We start from the raw sequence: 22,595 nt of genomic DNA on the forward strand, positions 1-22,595 counted from the left end.
TGACATTTGGGGAAAAAAATAGCTTTGGGATAGAGAAAGCAGGATTGCAGTTTGGAGTAGAATCGTATCAAGCCAATAACATAAGCAGAGGTTCATCTTCGTTATCCCCATCAGAAGAAGCCTATTCACAGGGACTGGTTGCTTCTGCTCATCACTTACTACCTGTGTGCTATGTGAGGACACTCACCACAAAGCAGGCTCCATTCAGTATTACAGTAATTTGCACTACTTTCAATAACCAGTCAAAATGAACCACATCCCAGAATTCTATAGTGGCTTGAAGATGAAAGCCTTTAAATGTTGGGGTTATTTTAGATTTTTGTTCTAGGCTACCAGGAGAAAATTCAACTACAGTCACACTGATAAAAGTGTAGCTTTTAGCAAATTTGAAACTGGGATTTGCACAACTGTTACAAGCCCTGTGAATTACACTTTGAAGGAGAAAAATAAAAGGCTTAAGAATCGCAGCCCAGCACTTTATACCACTCTGGCAGAGAAAAGAATCTTAATGTGGGACTGCAGCCAGTATGCCAAGGGCATTCCACAGCCATGACTATGCATCAAACAAAGCCAATTTAAACAAACACTTCTGCTCCTAGCTAGCGCTGTTACCCCTGCTAACCGGGCAAAGAGGCACCTTTTAAGTTGTGGTTCTCTTATATTTAGCAGGCAAAGAGCAACTGTCCTCTTCATTTCAGGACAGCCTCCCTCTCACTGCCTGTTTGAAGGGGTCTCCCTTCTCTCTCTTTCTCCTTTGTTATGCACTCTTTTTAGACAGGGAACGGCCTTCTTAGTCTCTTTTGCAACATAAACCACTTCAAGAGCATTTTTGTTGAAAAGCAGTGTATATGATGAACATGGTTTTTATTCTAAAATGGTCTACTTCAAAACTGGGCCCATCAAGGGTCAATCTTTCAAATCTAGTCATTTAGAGTTTGAGATTTTTACCTGTCTTGTGGTTCTTCAGGCTTAAGTTCATTCTCATGAAATTTCTGCAAGCCAATTTTCTCAGCAACCCCAAGGCAGCATGAAAGCAAAGATTCTCAATCATTAAAGAGGTTGTGGATTCTCCACACTTCCTGGGAATCAGCATATGAATCTTAGGGAGTGTCTCTCCCTACCTAAACCTGCCCAGGTTGCGCTCTACAAACCTACATTTGTGCTCTATCACCTCCTCCAGAACTGGAGGCATGTTTGACTGGCGGCAATCATATTTTATTATTCAAATTTTATTCTTGCCTAGTGATTTCTGTGCAACCTGAAACATGCTAAATAGCAGTAAAGAGCTTTTCAATTATGATGTCAACTTGCAAGCCATATTTGCTCACTCTCAAGACAATGCTCCTCAGTTCTGGAGGCGATATGCAGTCACTGTATTGAGCAAAAGGACAAATGACACTTCATCAGAATGTCTGCTTGGCATAGTACAGCTCCAAAGAACTAAGTTTGTACAGCTCCTACTTGTTAGTGCTACAGTAGCTCCTCCTAGCTACTATGATAGGTCCTATGAGACCCTAAAACCAAGGGTACAGTGTCTGTAGTAAGAAAAAAGAGGGAACTAGTCTTGGTTGTTAAGTAATATTATTCCAGAGCTACAACAGTGCCATTCTGCATGAAATGACCATTTTTCAAATTGGCATCTGGAAAATGTAGTATTGTTTGGGAGTTTTTCAAGGACTCCTCAATGACAGCAATCAGTAATAATGGACACGTATCCCTGAAAGTCAGCTTACCCACAGTATCTATCCCCTCCAGGACCCTGGAAGTGAAAAGATCACAGTAGAGTGTTGAGTATGTTCCAGGATACATTCTCCATCACTGACCCTTAGGAGCCAAACACCTACCCTGGGCAGGCTGAGTGCACACCATACACGCCCAAGAATCTTCTGCAATATGCAATGTTTTCCAGACGTACAAGTCAATATGGAAAGAGCTTCTCTGATGATACAAATTTTCAAAGTCAGGTCACTGAAAAGTCCATTTTGAGAGGCCACTTTGTAAGAACCAATCCCCATAGAAACCCCTGCACCTTTTAGTCATGAAGATGGAAAAGTCACCCTGAAGAATATTCTGCCTATATACACCCAGTACATATTCAAGCCTCTGCTTTGTACCATGTTACTGTTACAGCTATTTACATATTCAACCACATTTATAGCTGCTAAGAGAAAGGTGGAAAGCCAAAACTTCCAATCTTTCATCACTATAATTATTCAGCAATATCCCCATCTCACATATACACGCCACAGTAATCTATTCTTTGATAAAACTTTGTACTATAAAAACCAGATAGAGTTACCTAACAAAAGGTGAGAAATGAATACAGTGGCTCGTGACAGATTCTTTCCACTGATATAGGTTAATAGCATAAAGTGCGACTCCAAGAGTATAAGATTGTGTTGCCTTTACCATCCTCGTTATGTACTTTCTAAACTGCTGTGGGCACTTGCAAAAAACAAGAAGAGGGAAGTAAAAAGGATGTACAAGGACTTTTATGCATCAGCCGCACAGTTCGATTGTCAAGTTCACTGAGCCAAAAGCCTGAGGTATTTGCATTGTGTTCCGAGGCATGTTACCTCTCCACAGGGACTCACCTAGCAACTTTAGATTTGGAAATAAGAATGAAAGGGTCACAGATAGTGCTAAAGTAGTTGGATCATTCTGTGACCTGAACATTACAGTGTAAGCAAAGTTCAAAAAATTTACACATGATAGGAACTCTTGGCAAACCAGGTTCTCTCATGAGTTGTGTGCAGATGACTAAGGTTAGCTGGGCTTCTCTATCTTGTCTAGTAACTTCCAGCCTATTGACCAACTCATGGAACAGTTGTGGCTAACAGTCTCTTTTTCTCTGTCTCTTTTCAGGACAGAAGGAGAGGCCGAGGTGGTAATGCTTCAGTGTACGCTATGACCAAATAGCTCACATCTTGAAGTAATTGGAAAATTTGTGTCTCAGCAACTTCCTTACAGACATAGCTGGAGAATGCAGCCTTTACCACAAGACAGTCCACCTTTGGCTCCCTGTTGTCTTTGCAGTGACCTTTCTTATCTATAACGTTTCTTAGAGGGAAGCAGCCCAACATGATGCAATGCTGAACAGAAGAATGAACTGCCAAATAAAAATACTAGTGTTGCATTAAACTTCTGTGGGAACTTCACCTACTGCTATTTCATGCTGCCATTGGTAAAGGATTGACAGGGAGTTAAATATATTGAAGAGTACTTTAGAGCTTTAAACACTTCAGGAATGTGATCTGTAAGTTCCCATATCTCACAAAATGTATTTACATTTTATACTCAAACCTTTCTTAGAGGCCCAGAACTGTATAAAATATGATTAAACATACTCAAACTTACATAGCAAAGAAAAAGCCACCCGAGCTTATCGCAGAGCTAGCCAACAAAAGCTTGCTCAAATAAGGCACATTAATTCCAGATGCTGCTTAGGATTTGGGCAGATGTCTAGGGGAAGGGACAGATCCAGGGCCGAGGAGAACTTAACAAAATGGAACATTCTCTCCTTTGCTGTTACTCAAAAGATATGCTGCTGGAAGCTGCACTCACTCATTAATGTGGCAGTGGCACAAACAGATCGGGCACATTTGTACTTTTATCATGAAATACACACTGAGATCTACCAAGAGTTCAATTTTAGCTGACTGTAGAGATTATGTCAAGGCAAAGGAAAGCTACAAAAAAATGCTGGTGCTTGTTAATACTACTGCTACTACAAATATTTACATACAGGTGTTCATCCAGTATCCAGGAAGGATAGGTTCCTGCTGCTACCCCGGATAAACAAAACTGCAGATAGCAGCAAACCCTACTCAGATCTCACCCCCTCCCCACTCATTATTCACCCCTCTTTGTCTGCAAACACTTTGCAGAAAGGAGCCTTTTCTTCCTTTGCTTTGGAAAAAGAAGAAGACAGCGAGAACCTAGACTCATAGCTGCTAGTGTAATGCTAAAGGCAGCAATAATACATGCTTCAGGAGGTTCAAAGGGGCTCTTGGATTCAGAAAGCCAGATAATAAGCAGGATAAATTTTTGCAAGGGTCTGGAGAATTCTCTTGGTTCTAGGCCTTGGTAATCCCCAGTACTGGCTTCTGCTTACCAAGAGATGGGGGTAATAATAATACAGAACATTGGTACAGCACTTCAAGTGTGCACTTCAAGTGTTTGATAGGAATTATCTTAATGTTGTCCTTACAACAATTCTGTAGGCCAAATTATCCCTATATAACAGCTGGAGAGCTGGGGTTGAGTAGGAACAACTTGCATAAGTGAGTTCAGAGGTAGAGGGAAGATTCAGACTGGGGAAGTCTTGATTCACAGTTCCATCTCTTAGCCACTATGCTGCACCAGTTCTCTGGGTAGGCTTGTGCCCTTCTTCATCCTTCCCAAATCCAGCAGGCTCAATAATAGAGCACAGATAATGCCCCCATCATCCAACAAGTGCTCTCAAGAGTATTGTCCCCTGCAGGCTTTTCTCAACAGGAAAACTGTATGCATGTCTTTCACAGTAGGTCCTGCTTCATGAAGACCGCCAATTGAAGGATTTAACAGTTGCAGTCACAAGGTCCCAAGATCTCCTGGGAACAAGGAGCTTCACAGGATGAAAGGAACTTCTTCAAACATATAGCAGTTGACAATGCCACTGCCACAAGGCTGCTGCTCCATCATCCACACAGCACTTCATTTGTGGCAGTGAGAGCTCATACACTGTTTGGATACGGAAGGGAGACAGCACAAAAGGTTTCCATATATTTCAACTGCTCAGAGCACAAAGCATATGAGAACGCTTGCAAACTATTTTCCCTTTCCTCAGAGAACCTTTAAAAATAGTTTCAGGTGCGACTGAATCCTTACACAAGCCAGTACCAACTTCATGGGACACAGACATTAAGGTACAGGGAGCCCAGAGGTAAATTAGTTTCATGAAGGACAGTAGGCAATGAAAAGAACAGAAATTTGAGCACAAGATTGAGGCTTGGGGGAAAATAGGCAGAGGAGCAAGAAGAAGGTAAGAGGCATCTAATGAGAGTGGAAGCCCTGAAGAAACCATACTGCTTGACGTCAGGAATGGTTCCATACTGGCAAGGAGGCCAAAGTGCCAGGGAATTTGACCAAGAGATACAAGATGCTGAAAGGAAGTGGGACAAAGCAGCCAAAAAATTAAAAAGGCAGATGACTGAGGAGACAAGAGCAGCAGAAATAGAGGTGAAGACATGCTATTTGGGGCAATAATTCACACACAGTGCAGCAACAGGAGAGGTTGTGCACTACTGACCAGAAACATGTAGACTAGCAAAGGAGTTTTAGAAATTGTGGGGTGGACGGCAGAAGGCTGCTCTGGGCAGAAGCCTAATGAGGCTGCTGAACATTTAAGAACTGTACTGGAGAGAAATTTTGCCAAATGTGACACTGTTCTGACTGCAGCATTTTACCCAGCAACAAGGACAAAGCAGCAAGGGACCGAGGCTGAATTTATATATTGATTTGATCTAGTCAGCCAATTTTTTGACAGCAGACTTCTTGTCTATTCTGTTGCACTCTTGTCTGGGGGGGGGGGGGACAGGACACTGCAAGACAGAAGCTGCTAACTCTCTCTCCGTGGGAATTTTACAATTCAGCAGCTTCGCTTAGTGAGCAGAACTCTATAATCTAACTGACTTACTTTGACACAGGTAAAAAAAAAATCTGTAGGTAACCTAAAGTTACCAGAAGAAAAAAAAGGCTGCATGGTGTCATATTAACTCTTGGTAGAACTGAACAAATAGTGAATGCAAGATATAATTGTGCTCTGAAACATTCAATGCATCTACTTGTCAGTATGTTTGGGTGTGCTGAATGCACCTTTGGAGTTTTCAGCTTAAACTTGTGATTTGGGTGGACTTTGGTGACAGCAGCATTTTTTTCCCCTCTTATCAGTAGTGACTGAATAGAAAAACCAATTATAGGAGAGGCGGGGGAACATTAGAGCAAACATGATTCTTCAATATGGAACATCACATATACCACATCAAATGAGCAATATCCAGTGGCAATGCAAGTACCGTCTGCCTGCATCTTATGCTAGGGTTACCTTCTCAGGTCAGAGCTTAAACTCAAAATTGGGAATAGTAGAAACTTCCTTTAAAAGCCAATGACTATGTACAGTCTCTTTAAGAACTAAAAGCACAGTACTAGAGACACAGCACAAAATGAAGGAACAGCAGCTTCATTCTCCCATTTCAGGTTGGCTCCAGGACATAAACAGAGTAAGTGAATAGCAGGTGGAGTAACTTGTATTTTTTAAACTGTTGTTTTTCCTCTGTTTTTTGGGGAAGGCTAAACACATACTTGAATTAGTGTAAGACATTGGTGCATAACATGTGGCCAACTGTATCTATACAGTACACTGTACTTTAAATGAGAAAAACATGAACAATGACATCAAAATTGACTAACTAGTTCCCAGCAGGAGGTCAGTTTCTTTACTCATGAAGTTTAATCATGTACAAATACCAACTCAAAAATAAAGCAATTGTTCATAGTGTAATTTATTATCAGGTGTGACAATTTCCTTGTGCCCTCATCAGGAGCCACAATCGTACCCCAGAATGTTTTTATTTATGCAGCATTAACCTAGGGCTCTTATTCAGCTTCAAACAGAAAAAATGTCACCTGGCAATCTTTCAAAAAAGGATCTTAGAGGGCAAGCAAACAAAAGGCAACAGTGAAAATACATTTTAATGTATGTTTAGGACCTTAAAAATATTTTAAAAATCTGTCTGAACTATAGTTATATTATGAAACACTTCAGTTGTTCTGAAACTCTCTTTGAAATCATCCCCAACTCTCTGAAATTCAAAGAAATCCAATTAATGCAGAGAGATTGCTTGAATAAGCTTGGAAATGTAGCTGGCAACCAGTTCATTTTTCTACTCTGGGTAATTTACTACTTGACAAAAGATACAGCCCCTGAATTGGACAAATTATAATCAGTAACAGTTGGACCTAAACAGTTAGGTCATTCTATCTTTCCCAATAACTTACAACAGAAATGAGCAAATTAAGCCTGGGGCCAGATCTGGCCCTGTAACTGCTCACTGTGCATAGCTACCAATCTGGACCCAAATCTATGCTGGACCCAACTCTTGCCAAAACGTAGCCACCTCACACAGGAGTGAGCATGCATACTGAAGTAGAACTAAGCATGAATGAGCAAGTCATCCATCTGAGAGCAGCGGAGGTCTAAAACAGAGGTGTCAAACTTGTTTCATACAGAGGGCAGAATAGCATTCATCATGCCTGCAGAGGGCCAGAAGTGACATCATTAGGCAGGAAGTGATGTCATTGAACAGATGATACTCAAAAATAAGCACTTCTCACTTCGGACACTTAGGAACTCATTAGCTGCAAATGACAAGAGAAAATGTGCAAATCTTGTTCGTATTTCAAGATATGGGAGAGCCCAATTTTCATGTGGGTTGCCGTTTCAGCAGTAATACCTCAGCACTGCTCAGCGGCTGAGAGCTTGAGGGCCGGATAAAAAGCTTCCAGGGGGCCACATCTGGCCCGAGCCTTATGTTTGACACCCCAGTCTAAAGGCTAGCCTGAAACATAAGAGAAGTATGCGTGGCTTCTGTCTTAAGTATCTTTAGATAGTTCTTTAGGATGAAAACACATGCGCATGTAAACCACCCTTAAATAAACTGTGAATTACAATTTGAACCCTCTGGATTATCATCTCTCTTACAAATACCAAGTTCCCTTAAGTACACTGTGATCAATGGTCAAAGATCTCTTATCATGCTTATTTGGATAGAGCGCTGTGTGTTTCTAAGCAGGTGTGGTAGCACAATCTGTTGGAAAGAACAGGGCAGAAACTTTACCAGTCATAATGGTACAGAGTTCTTTGGCCTCTACTTTAGATCTGTGTAGATAATACTCAGCACTTTAACATTTTTAGCACAGAGGTAAGTAAGGGTGCAGTCCTAACCATGAGTGCCGTAAAGCAAGTTTGCGCCTCCTCGGGAGAAAGCCGTGCCAGCGCGTGGAGGTGCACTGGCCCACGGAGGCTGCATCCAGCCTCAGTGACAGCTTGCTGAGGGAGCCTTGCATCAGCCAAGCTCAATCGACACAAGGCTCTGGGATGGGTGAGGAGGAGGAGGGAGGGAGGCGTTCTGGGGCAAGGGAGGGTGGGCAGAGGTCAGTCCTGGGGGCAGGGAATGGGAGGCGGGGCTGGGATCTGGCTGTTAAGCTGGATCCCAACCCCCCTTCCCAAGCAGTGTGGAGCAGCTTCAAGCCACTCTGTTCTCTGCACTTCAGCAGGTGGCGCAAGTCCAAGGAGACCCATAGGGGCTGCAGTGGCTTACCTGGGGGTAAGGGGAAGAGTTTCCCCTTACCTTCAGCTGAGCTACTTTGCAGCCCTATCTTGCGCTGGATACAGCACAAGCCTCCTGGCTTGCCAGTTGCAGCACAAGTTAGGATTGCACTGTAAGTCATGTTACTTACATGTAACGTAGTAACGAGGTCAAAGAAATACTATGCCTTTTTGCAATGGAAAGTATATGCCCCCAGAGAACAGTTTCTGTGGTCTTAGTATACCATTATCTCAAATCATTTGTGGGTCTATTTATTTTGGAAATTCTTACATCATTCCAGAAAGAGGAGGAATATGGACTAATAATCTGCTATATTACTAATTTGGTCAGTTCATTTATGGGCAACATTTGGAAACAAGACCTGGACTGCTGAAGTTTATGTTAATGGTTTCTGGCTAGGAAAATGAATGTCAGCCAAACAGGCTTCATTGCTCACCGCGAAGAACTGGAAATTAAGCTGAGAATGTTCAGGGCTAGAATAGTAAAGTCACAAATACCCCGAAGAATATTGCACATAAAACATTTCACACACTCCAGTTAACCAAACAGCACTTAATCACAATGGCAGCTACTCATAGCAGAAGCCACCTTCCTTTGCAAGTAGTGTTAATTTGATTACTGTATGAACATTCTCTCTTTACATAAGAACATAAGAACAGCCCCACTGGATCAGGCCATAGGCCCATCTAGTCCAGCTTCCTGTATCTCACAGCGGCCCACCAAATGCCCCAGGAATCACACCAGATAACAAGAGACCTCATCCTGGTGCCCTCCCTTGCATCTGGCATTCTGACATAACCCATTTCTAAAATCAGGAGGTTGCGCATACACATCATGGCTTGTACCCCATAATGGATTTTTCCTCCAGAAACTTGTCCAATCCCCTTTTAAAGGCATCTAGGCTAGACGCCAGCACCACATCCTGTGGCAAGGAGTTCCACAGACCGACCACACGCTGAGTAAAGAAATATTTTCTTTTGTCTGTCCTAACCCGCCCAACACTCAATTTTAGTGGATGTCCCCTGGTTCTGGTATTATGTGAGAGTGTAAAGAGCATCTCCCTATCCACTCTGTCCATCCCCTGCATAATTTTGTATGTCTCAATCATGTCCCCCCTCAGGCGTCTCTTTTCTAGGCTGAAGAGGCCCAAACACCTTAGCCTTTCCTCATAAGGAAGGTGCCCCAGCCCCGTAATCATCTTAGTCGCTCTCTTTTGCACCTTTTCCATTTCCACTATGTCTTTTTTGAGATGCGGTGACCAGAACTGGACACAATACTCCAGGTATACTTTCCATTTGTACCAGGAAGGCTGGGTGATTTAATATTGCTTATTGCAAACTGAAGCAGGGCTTTAAAGTGTTAAATAGAGAGAGTAAGCAATAAGAACTATGCATCATTAGGATGTATGATGTAGAAGGCAACACATACTATTCTAGATATTAACATTAGTGCTTCTTTTGACTGCAGCGCAGCTATATCATACTTCTTTCATGTTCTCTGCTCATGGGTATTTCATACAGATTCTGCCATCTATTCAATGCAACTATTAGACAAAAACCCCTGGGGGCTGGGGATAAGAATAGGCCCTCAGTTTGGCTGTACTTGTCGTAAGAGGCGACTAAACAGCCACTGGGTAGATGGGACTCGTTACCCTGGGAAGGCAGCTCATCTGAGAGAAGGAAAACTCTGATCCCAAACCTCCACTGCCTTGTGAATACATCCAGTTATGGAAAAGGCTTCAGGAGTTGACCTCGAGGCAAAATCTGGAGCCGGAGTCCCTGAGGCAGTTCATGGCTGAACACAGTCACGTTCTGGCAACTCCTGCGACACCGCTGGAACCAACCGTAGTAGTAGTAACTTTATTGTCATTGTGCTAAGCACAACAAAATTTATGCACCTTTGAGATGCAAGCATAAATATATACTACAATTCCAACAATCACACTCTACACACTCACCCACACATTCTATACAACATGCATCATAATATAAAAAGACTATAACAGACCATAATGCCCAGGAGCATGGTAACAAGTATATCACCTTATTCAACGTAATTATGGCTGTGGGATAAAAGCTGTTCAGGAATCGTGTGGTGCGTGCTCTAATAGTTCTGTATCGTCTACCTGAAGGCAACAGTTCAAATAAGTTATGAGTCGGATGGAAGGGGTCTCTTAGAATACTATGTGACTTGCAGACAGCGAGATGTATAGATGTCCTCCAAAGCTAGCAGATTAAGGTTGAGGATGTGCTGCATGATCTTAAAAATTCTCTGCAGAGCATTTTTGTCCCCTGCAGAGCAATTTCCGTACCACACCAAAATATCATAGGTTAGGACACTCTCAATGGTGCAATGATAGTACGACACAAGCAGCTGCTGTGACAAATTTAACTTCCCAAAGCTTCCTCAGAATATACATATTGAAAATATATTTTCCTCAGAAAATATAACCGTATTGGCTTCTGCCTTTCCATTGGAACATTTCCGCGACGTGGTGGGGGAGGATTTGCTGCATGGATAGACTGTTATCCATGCAGCAAATCCTCCCCCACCACGTCGCGGAAATCCTCTGAGGACTATCTCAGTCCACGTCTGAGGACTATCCTCCATATCTATTTTACCCAGGCTTCATACACTGGAGAGGACTCTCTGTTCCAGAACCACCATTCAGAGCATGATACCATAGTCTTCCGAGACTGAAGGATGCCAACAAGATATTAGACAAACAATTCCTGCAGATACTCCCTGACAAGTGTCAGGCAACTGCCTCTTTTTTCCTTCCTCACAATTATTGCATAATAATTTTTGTCCCATTTGAAACATTAACAAAAATTGGTGCAAACCAAAAAAAGACTACAATGATGCTTGCTACTCCTTGATAATCAGGATCTATAAAGATCCTCCCTCCTGTGAAGGGTTCAGTTTTTCTTTGAAGTCTGCAATAGGGTTGGGGTGGAGGCCAAGTGGAGAATACCTGTCTGGAATTAAAGATACTTTTTTGCTCTAGACAGAGGTAGGGTGCAAACAACAATTTTAGAAAAATCTGAAAAACGTGCCTTGCCATCTTGAACTAAGTCAGAGTTCTAAATGAGAAAGATCATATTTGTTTATTTTCATACATATTCAGTTTTATGATCTTCCATTTTTTTTCTTTCAACATTAAGCTCCTTATTAGATTTATACCCCCTTTTCCAGTCAAGATTAGCTCCCAAAAGAGCCAGTTTATAATTAAAAACCCACAAAAACATTCAATATTAGAGAGATGTTCTGACCCCCGGTTTTTGACTGCAGGCTTTTTTGGCAGAGGGAGGCAAAAGGAGCTGCACATGATAAACATGCTAACCCACTGAATTAGACCTTCAGCTGTCAGCTTCACATTTGAAATGAGGCCATCCCTGAATGGACCAGTGTAGGAAATGTGCTGATTCAACTAGATTAGCCCTGAGATCCAAACCAGAAGCAAACAAAGGATAGGGAAGGGAAAGCGTATACGCTATATGGACCCAAATTTAATAATTCCACGTAACAAAAGGGCTGGGAAGGGAATCCAAAAATAGAGACTTTGTTAGGACAGAGGAACAGTGATCCGACTCCACAAAGGAAGTTCCTCATATCCAGGTTACCATTACCTGAACAGAACACCTTACTCCAAACACAGCAGCTGTCAGAAGGTTCTGCTATTGGCACACTGAAACAGTTTCCAGCACATGAACTCAACCATATAGAGAAGAAACCAAACTCAGCAGGGCACAAAGACAGAGTCTCTCTCAGCAGAGCACTCAATGTTTGTGTTTAAAGCATTCTAAACCAACAGGCTTGAAACACATTCATTATCTCATGAAGCAGCAGCACAATTGGCTGAAATATTGTGGAAAGCAGAATGGAAACCAAGAGCAAAGCCAGAAGAGGCTAGGGCCATCTATTTTACATAGGCACCACACTAATATTCTGAATTTCTGCAGTTGGTTAGAACCATTAAGTAAAATAAATTTGGTGTCAGATTACTGCTACTAACAAATACTGGCAAGCTGTACATTTTAGAGAGTTGAGGGCTGCTGCCCTGAGTCAGGACGGGTTGACGCTTTTGCACATGCGCCTCCAAGGAACAAGAGATCCCCCAAAACACCAGAATGAAAGCTTCATATGGTGCGTTCCAGTACACTTTCCGCAACATAACATGCAGGTTTACCATCCTTTCAAAACTTAGCAAGCACAATGCTGTGCACATGTCCACCCTACGCTGTGGAGCTAGCCTACCTTAGAAGTGAGCTATCACTCTGCTAGGCAAGCACTCTTAAGTTTTACATAAAGAATGCTATAAACATCTATGCATGCAAGTCATTTTTTTGAATTCCTATTTTTGGGTGTTTTTTAATATATGCTTATGCAATTGCACAGCAAAAATGAAACAGTTTTACACATTTAACTTATGAGGAAATAATTGCCGCTCTTCCAGTTATGTGCCAGTGCAAGACACAGTACACTGAAAATTATAATTAATAGACGCAAGTCCACAATGCTTCCTGAATGGAGCCAAGAAACACATGGCTTGATTGACTATGAATGGGAGATTTGTGCTGGCACCAGTCTTTGGCTCCCTCTACTCTTTTAATCTGAGACCAGCTGACAAAGAGCAGAGGTTTGGCAGCTTCATTCACTATGTGGGATTCTGCAGTGAGCTGGAATCCCTAGCATGTATACACTGCTGAAACAGAGACGCCTGTGTTGGCTCGGTCATGTCGTGAGAATGGGCGATGGTCGGATCTCAAAGGATCTCCTCTATGGAGAACTTGTGCAGGGAAAGCACCCTACAGGTAGACCACAGCTGCGCTACAAGGATATCTGCAAGAGGGATCTGAAAGCCTTAGGAATGAACCTCAACAGATGGGAAACCCTGGCCTCTGAGCGTTCTGCTTGGAGGCAGGCTGTGCAGCATGGCCTTTCCCAGTCTGAAGAAACACTTTGCCAACAGACGGAGGCAAAGAGGCAAAGAAGGAAGGCCCATAGCCAGGGAGACAGACCAGGGACACACTATACTTACTCCCAGTGTGGAAGGGATTGTCACTCCCGAATCAGCCTTTTCAGCCACACTAGACGCTGTTCCAGAACCACCATTCAGAGTGCAATACCATAGTCTTTCGAGACTGAAGGTTGCCAACAAACAAACAAACATGGTTTGTAAGGGCAGTGGCAGGGCAAGAGTGGAAGGATCTGAATGTGGAAGAATATAGCATATAGCAGCCAACAAAACACTTCTCAGCTTATCTGACCCAAAGGGAATCTCTCAAAATTGCATTTGCAAAACTGCTAGATTCACACCTTCTTGCCTTGTAAAGCCTGTGTGAACCTTACAGAAATAAAGTCTCTCATTGATTGCTGTATCAAACTCAACACTGTTTTGCCTAGAGCAGGGGTGCTCACACTTTTTTGGCTCGAGAGCTACTTTGAAACCCAGCAAGGCCCGGAGATCTACCAGAGTTTTTTTTTACAATGTTCGTGCCATCATAACATATAACATTTATGTGTACAATGTATGTTGGTGTACCTTGAGCCCCACTGAGTATAACAGGACTTACTCCTGAGTAGACATGCCTAGGATTAGGCTGTGAGGCTGCAATCCTAGCCACACTTACCTGGGAGTAAGCCCCATTGAGTACAATGGGCCTTACCCCCCGCGTTTCCTCCCAGAGGCACCTGAAGGGGGGGTCGGCACTCCACGATCTACTCATTTTGCCTTGCGATCTACCGGTAGATCGCGATCCACCTATTGAGCACCCCTGGCCTAGAGGAACAAGACTCCCTTTCAACCGCCTTGATTTCCTGCAGAGTGCAAACCAGTTGAATAGTTATCAATTTAAATCTATTTTGTAATGCATGGAGGGATTTTGTAGTGGTGATTAAGCTTCTGACAGTGATGGGCTTAGCTGCCCTAATGTCACAGAGGGGTGGGGCAGTTCTGTAATTACTAGAGTTTCACAGAACCAGTTAATGCACACAGATTTTGCTTCTTTACCTTTCATGTATACTCAAGCTGCATTATTTCTAGTGCACAACACATCTGCCCTAGAGCCAAAGAACTTTACAACTAGTTCCATGCATTCCGGCAAGGTTTGTTTGTTTGTTTTATTTCAAATATTTATATCCTAGTTTTCATCCCACAAAACCAGGGCGCCCAAGGCAATTAAGAACAAGATTTTAAATACAAAAAATTACTGTAAAATATAGCAAAAGAAGAAAGTCACAGAAGCTTTAAAAAGCAGAATATATAATAATAAAAGCAATAAACACAGCAGAGGCTTGAATTTGGGCATCTTGACCAGCTGTCCCTTTTTCCTCACACCATGGAGCAACCCCCTTTTTCAAACGCAGGGCAAACAGTTTGTGATGTGGCACAAGGCAACATAACGCGAAGCGAAAATATTCCACTGGGTACACCCCTAGATAAGTTTATGGTGGCTCTTTGAATCCCACCACAAAACAAGGCCCACCACAAAACAATTATATATTTTTACTATATTTTTATACCATTATAAAATACGCTCACTAAAATGGGGGGTGCGTGGGCAGGAGGGAAAGATACTTTAATCCTGTCAGACACAAACTGCAACTACTCTAGAAATGAACCTCCAATCCTACCTATTCAAACTCAGGAGCAGGAATCAAACCTTAATGTGCTTTCTTTCCAAGTGCATTGTCTAAGCAAGGGTCCCTAGTTTACAACCCCCTCCCTCCCAACTATGTAAGCTTGCAATAAAGTGTTTTAAACATCCAGGGCATATGGAAATACTTTAAACAGAGGGAGAGTTTTTTGTATATACAGCTGACCAGCCCTAATCAAATTCAACATCTGGAAATTCTTTCTAAAGCCCACCAAGCTAATTCTGGGAAAGATGCTCTAGTATAATCTAATCTTTGAAACAATAGGGCATGATAAATCCTATTAATATGCATCAAATGCTTCTCACCAAAATCCAATAACAACATCTTTGAATGTTCAAAGTCTGAACAAAGCCAAGTTCTCTGGAAACTGGAAAACTAGAGTCCCTAGGAACAACATCCAATGCCTAGTTTCTTTCCTGGAAAGAGCCCATATAGCACAAAACTGCAAATAGCAGCTATGCTGTGGCAGGGAACTGAAGTTCTTCTAAGGTTCTGGTTCTCAAAACATTTAGCACTTGAATCCACTTTTTAGAATGACAATCTGTTGGGACCCACCACAAGTGATGTCATCAACCTGGAAGTGATGTCATGGACAGAAGTTACATCATCAATTCAGGCTTCAAACCTAAACCGCGAACTGTCAAAGGTCCCACTGCACAACACACTCATGCTGTTATTTTGCATAGCTCAGAATTCAAATATTCCAGCTCGAAAGTAAAAGCAGAACACAGATTTGGATCCTTCTCCAACCACACAGTCCTCCCCCTTTCCAGCATCCTATCTTCCCACCTATTTAGGGCAAAGCAGCATGTCTCTCACCCACTGGGAGTCTGCTCTGTATTTTGAGCTCTGTATTTTCAATGGCCGCTGAGCTAGGTGCTATGCAACACACCTGAAATTGCCTTGCAACCCACCCTAGTTAAAGAACTGCTGTTCTAAGGTCTTAGAAGGTGTATACAACTGATTGAGATCCTAATCCTCAGGCATGGTCTACGGTGGTTGAGCAGGAAGGCAGTCCTGGTTGAAAATTGGATGGGACACTGGAAGACTGGGGAAAAAGCTGACAAGCTGTCATGAGAGGACAGAGCCAGGAAGAGTCGCTGTTGTGACCTGTGACTATGAGAACATGACGGACTCACAAGTGATGCCACAGGAATGCAAAAGAATATGAAAAGTTAGCATCCAAGAAAGAAAGAATGGTTAATCACTTGGCTGGCCTGAAGCTGCTAGTTCTGGAAGCTGAGAAGGTATACCCATATGATGACCACACCATGAAAGATTCCATTTGGAAGTAAAGGGTTCTACAAGTGTTTGAAGAACAATTATTGTAAAAACTCATTTGAAATAAAGATGACTTTATTAAGAGTCAGTGAGAAAGGTGGTATACAAATCAATTAATCCTGCTATTTTATCCAGCACCAAAACATGATTGCAGGAGTTCTCAAACTTCTCAGGAGTAAAACCCCCAAGGTAAGTCTTTGTGGGAGGAGCGCAAAAACAGCAATGTGATCCCCAGAACCACATCGCTAATGGAGGCGAAGGGAGGTTTTTACTTACAGGGGGCCACCGCAATGTCCAGGAGGTGCGGGGTGCCCCATGAAGCCCTCCACAGGGCTCCCCGAGTCTTAGAATAATGAAAATAAGCAATCGGAAACCACTTCAATTTCACAATTGCAAACCAGAAATAGTTTCCAGTTTCTTACTTTGAGTATTCTAAGACTCAATGAGCCCTGCAGAGGGTTCCTGAGGGTTCCTACACCTCCTGGACCTTGCAGCAACCTTCTGTAAGTAAACCCCCCCTCACCCCCATTAGTGTCGCGATCCTCGGGATTGTGTCATTACCTTCCCCTGCCCCTTAAAGAATAATTGGGTCAGGGGCAGAGGCTCTCAGGCAGGTGCATCTTGATGCCCCAGTTTGAGAACCTCAGCATTATTGTGAATCTCCCTGAGGCCTCAGTGCTATATCATCTGACATTGGCAGACTTACCCAAATTTTTAAGGTTTATGATTAAAGATTGCACAGGCTCACTTAAAAGGAAAAAAGATGTTTTTGAGTGGTAAGAAACAGATATTTTATACTTTAATAGTACGTCACTGGTTCGGATTTTGTACGTGGTACGTCAAAGTACATATTTGTGTGCAATGCTACTATGCCCGAGAACATGGGATCCAGAACCAGGAAGAACTTAATGAAAGATGGTAGAAAATTGCAGGGGGGGGGGGATTCCAATCTGTATGGGAAATCTATTCCTGGCCATTGGACTACTTCTGAGAATCAAGGAGCCATTGGAAACACCCTGTAAAGCACTGGTCTCATATTCTACCATGGTAGTATCCTTTATAATAATCTTTTGATGCACCTAAAGAGTAAAGAAAGTTTTAAAATCTGAAATTGTGATTTTGGAAGTAATTTTAAGTGTGTGTGGGGGGGGGTTAAAATATATATTCCCACCCCTCAAAAAAATTCTCCAAAACTTATGTTTTTCCCCTCTAAGAAAGGGGGTATATGGGGAGAGATTTGCCCTTTTCCTTGAAATCTTTCAAATTAGAAGCATCAACCCTATTTCAAATTCTTTAAAACTAACACAAGTACTGTCTGGAGCATAGACCTGCTGAAGGTAGTGCCATCTTCTTCCCATTTAATGGACAAGCTGCCACTGCAAATTTCACTTCTTTCAAAATGCTTTTCACAGTTCACTTATACTTTGCATGCCTAAGAAGAAAATACTGTAAGAAAGAAAGATATAAACCATCTGGAGTTTCTAATCAGCTACTACAGTTTTTAAGAAGGGAGCATATAAAGGGATTACAGTGTAAATTGATCACTTGAGAAAGTGTTGAAGCAACCATCACAATGGCATACATAAGAATAACTGGCCCCAGGAAACATCCCTACAAGAATTTCTTCAATGCTATGCTCAGCATGAGAGCTCCATTGTCCAGAGTTCCATCACAATACATAGACTGTAACTACTCTTATCCTTCATTGCAGACTGTGCTATACGATAGTATTGTTCTTCAGAAATGCACAGAACATCAATATAAAAGCTGAGCCTTCAAATGCTTCAGAGGAGAAGTGTTTGCTACCCTTCCGCTCTCTTTAGTTCCCCACTTCAATTATTTCTCAAATCGCCTTTAAAAACCTATCCCTTTTCACACTGTGTAAAGTCTCAGTGAAAAACCTCTTACATCTCAGCTGTTATAGTAAATTCTTGCACATGTTAAAACAAAAGGGTATTCCCACTGTATCACTAGGAATAGAGACTCAAAACCGAGTGCCAAAAAAAATAGTTTATTCAAAATCTTCATACTTCTCCTTAGGAAGAACTAGATGTTAAACACTGTTTCCCACTTCCCTGATGAAGGGTACACCAATCTGAAACAAATGAGAATTTGGTACCTTTAAACTAGTTTAAATAATGGGAACAAAAACTTCAGATGTTTTATTTGTCAAACCTTTCCTTTTGTTACCTTCTTGTGATTTCTTTTCCATCTCCCCCTCTATTTCCTTTTTTGCCCATTCCTAAAGCAACCACTCTAACAGAGCAAATTGCTTTCCTAAACATTTCCAGTGGAGACAACTCAGTCACCCAGGTACACAAACTTGCCTAAACAGGAACTAATTTTGCTGCTATTGCTGCTTTAATCTCATTGTAAATCATTTTAATTACTGTACTTTATGATTTCTGATTTATTTATGGTTTCTGATTTATTTATTTGTAAGCCACTTTGATTACATTTATATAGAAAGGTGACTTCAAGTCTCAGAAACAACTTTCCAAAAATTGCATTATGTGCAAGGGAGTAACCAGAATGTTTATCACAGTTCTGAGACAAGCCTAACTGCATTTTGAATTACGTGAGTATCCACATTCTAACAAGGCAGTCCACTACATGCCTATCTTGTAGATACAAGGCAGTCTATCTACAAGTCTCTCTTTAAATTCCTCCTAGATGACAGAGATCTTTGTCCTAATCTTTGATCCTGTGGCTAGCAACCATTTTCACCTTAGCAGTTCCTTTGCAACTACCTATTAGTGTATAAAACTACATCCTATTTCCCATCCCAAAGATTCAGGGGGCTGTTTAGATATTAACATCAAACTATACAGTACTTTGGTGTTGTGGTTAATGAGGCTCAGACTTGCACTCAAGAATGGCAATTGCCAATTATTAGCTTCCAATTCTTGTTTAAGTCACAAACCATGGTTTGCTACAAAGATGAGAAATTACTATCATTGCACAAGAAGGGAGAAAGAGGTTTCTCAGGGCTCTTTCTCATAACATCAAACATAAGTTGGAACAGCACTGTCACACCTAGCAGTGGTGCAACCTGCAGCCTGAAACACCACCTAATGCCGTCTTAGGTCCTCTGCCCCTCCACTTTAAAAAAAAAAACATACCCCAAGAACTCTTTATGAGCAAAAATCACAGTAAGTACAGAAATTATTTGTTCTGTGTTCGAGTGAGCATGAAGGAGGATCTGCTCTGAACCCATTCCAGCATGAAGCAGATCATTCTCAGACTGAGGGAGGAAGGCAGAGGCAGACTCAGAGCTAAAGGCACCCTGAGTTTGCTACCCCCAGACCCTGTTGCTCAATGCAGTGTCTTCAAGTCACTGCATGGACAGGCAAGCCCTGACAATGCCTGCATGAAAGTATAAGGCTAGACATGAAAGTGCCAATGTAGGGACTACCTGTTGGCATTTGTATAGTGCTTTTTGAACATTCAAAATCTGTTTTGCCTGAATTATCCTGCAAGCCATATGACAGCCCTATAAGATAAATGACTATCATCCTCATACTACAGCTGGAAAGAAGATGAGAAGGAGTGGCTTGCCTAAGGCCAGTAGTCAGTTTGTATCAGTTTCTGAGTCACTATGCTAAACAAGCTCTCGTATCAGTTTTTGCTTGGTGTTCTTGGTGCTACTATTGCCACCAAGGCAGCGTGTCCATTAAAGAATTTGTAGGCTGAACTTGGGAGGAGCCACCTAGGCAACATTCCATTCCATACCAGGTGACTGACCAGGTGATTTTAAATCAAGGCAGCTGCATCTGGCTCTATAAAACTTCAAACAGAAGAGCAGGCCCTGGAGCCAAATAACTTGCATCCTAATGAGAGGACTGTGCCAGCTCCTGCAGTCAGTCTGTCCACACAGGAGCTTCTGCCTTGGGAACCTGACCATTTCTCTACCTGTTCAGTACTACACTGGCCTGCCTGATAGGCCCATCTACTTCCTGACCTTTTGCCTAGACCAGGGGTGCCCAAACCCCGGCCCTGGGGCCACTTGCGGCCCTCGAGGCCTCTCAATGTGGCCCTCAGGGAGCTCCCAGTCTCCAATGAGCCTCTGGCCCCCCAGTGATTTGTTGGAGCCCACACTGGCCCAACGCAACTGCTCTCAGCGTGAGGGCAACTGTTTGACCTCTCGCATGAGCTGTGGGATGAGGGCTTCCTCCACTGCTTGCTGTTTCACGTCTGGGATGCAGTAGTGACAGCAAAGGAAAGGCCAGCCTTGCTTTGTGCAAGACCTTTTATAGGCCTTGAGCTATTGCAAGACCTTTATTCATTCATATAAGTTCATCTTTAATATATTCATCTATGTAAACATATGTAAATTTATTCAAATTTGAAATGTAAATTAATTCTTTTTTTCCCCCCGGCCCCCAACACAGTGTCAGAGAGATGATGTGGCCCTCCTGCCAAAAACTTTGGACACCCCTGGCCTAGGCCACACTGCACACCTCTGATTCCCAAATGGCTCACAGGTTGCTATCTCCTTACCCAGAGGATTCTAATTCTGTTAGCAGCATGCTGTTAATCCTAAACCCTGGCCGTACAAAAATCTCCCAAAAAACTTTACACACCAGAAGATGCACTTTATAAACAGCCCAGGAAACACAGTCACAAAAACTGATTACTACCAACGCTCTTGTCCAAAGTAGTTTTTCCCAGAAAATTTCAGCCTTGCAGTGTGGAGTCTGCCAGTGGGTAACAATTGTCTGCAGTTTGTTCACTCCTTAGTTCCTTCTCATGCTCTTTCCAACTGCTGAAACACAATCTTATTCATGCATTCACTTACATAGGGTAAGTGCTTATGCTGGATCCCAACCCCCATTCCCGGGGAGTTCGGTGCGGCTTCAAACTGCTCCACTCTCCTTAAACTTGTGCCACCTCAAAAGCACAAAGTTTCCCCTTTCCTCTGGCTGAGCCACTTTTGGCCCCTATCCTGCGCTGGATACAACACAAGCCTCTTGGCTTGCCTGTTCCAGCGCAGGGTAGGATTGTGCCCTAAGTATCAAAACCTTGGACAATAAAAGCCTTTTTGTTGTTCCAATGAAGTTAGTGCTTGAACAATACAATACTACCTCTTATAAGACATGGTGTTCATTCTGGAAAACTAAGCTGTGTGGGTGAAACGCTGCTATGGAAGTTCGACTACATCTGCTGACTGGCCCTGCATTTTCCAGAACATATAGCTCCCATTGGCTAGAATAGTTAATCATGTCAGAACAAAGGGTGCTGAATGAAGCGATGTTATTGGCGGCATTATTGTACCTGACCCTTATAAGACAGGTCAAATGCCTAATCATACCCTCAGCCCCAAACTCCCTGCTAAAAAGTTCACTGGGGGGGCACATCTGCAACTGATGTATATTCAGAAGTTTACTTAAATGCATGCTAGCCTGCATAAAATATCCAGACTGCAAAGGCTGTCACTTTCTTCCTATATCTATGAAGATCAATTAGGGTTTTTTTTTGGGGGGGGGGGGATTGGCAAGAGGAATAAATTATTTAGAAGCAAGGGGAGAAACCAAGTGGGTAACTGTTATTATCTGACCACTTCAAAACCAGTTTGTTTATTTCAGAAATATTGCCAAGATGGATTGACAGTGTCACAGTTCAATAGCAACTTCCCATCTTACCATTTAACTATTCCCTATTAATGCAAGAATTTTTTACTCTAGACCAGCCATATTCAACCACTGTGTCTTGACACACTGGTGTACTGCTAGTGGTACACAGGTGTGCCACAGTAATATGGGTGAAGGTCATTTAGTAGCAAGGATGGGGACTTGAGTCCAAGTTATGAAAATCAGTATTTTTTGCTGACTCAGACTTGAGTCGCCTGCGCCAATGACTTGAGCACTGACTCAAGTCTGAGGCCACTGATTTGGCACTCTGTCCCAATGCATGCAGACCCAAGTCTGGGTGTGCTTGCTTACTTTTTTTGCAACGTAAAAGACCTCATGGAGCCATCATTCAAACTGGGAGAGCAGCAGGGAAGTCCAGCTAGGTGGCAGGGAAGGGCTAATGTTTTGCTTTTTCATCGGACAGGAGGCGGGAGTGAGTTCTCTTGCCCATCTCTGAAGGAACTGGTGGTCACTGGACGAAGAGCAGGCAGCCTGATTTGTTTCTTTGGATGAGTTAGGGCAGAAAGATGAGCCCAAGAGTGTTCTTGCCTTAGAATTGGAGAATTGGCTGGAGAAGCACAGAGAATCCAGGGGAAGTGGTTTGTAGCAATCACGCTTTCCAAACCCATGGCTTCATTGTTACTTGGAAGAAGGA

The sequence above is a fragment of the Tiliqua scincoides genome, chromosome 1 (genome assembly GCF_035046505.1).
Source record: "Tiliqua scincoides isolate rTilSci1 chromosome 1, rTilSci1.hap2, whole genome shotgun sequence".
Classification (NCBI taxonomy): Eukaryota; Metazoa; Chordata; class Lepidosauria; order Squamata; family Scincidae; genus Tiliqua; species Tiliqua scincoides.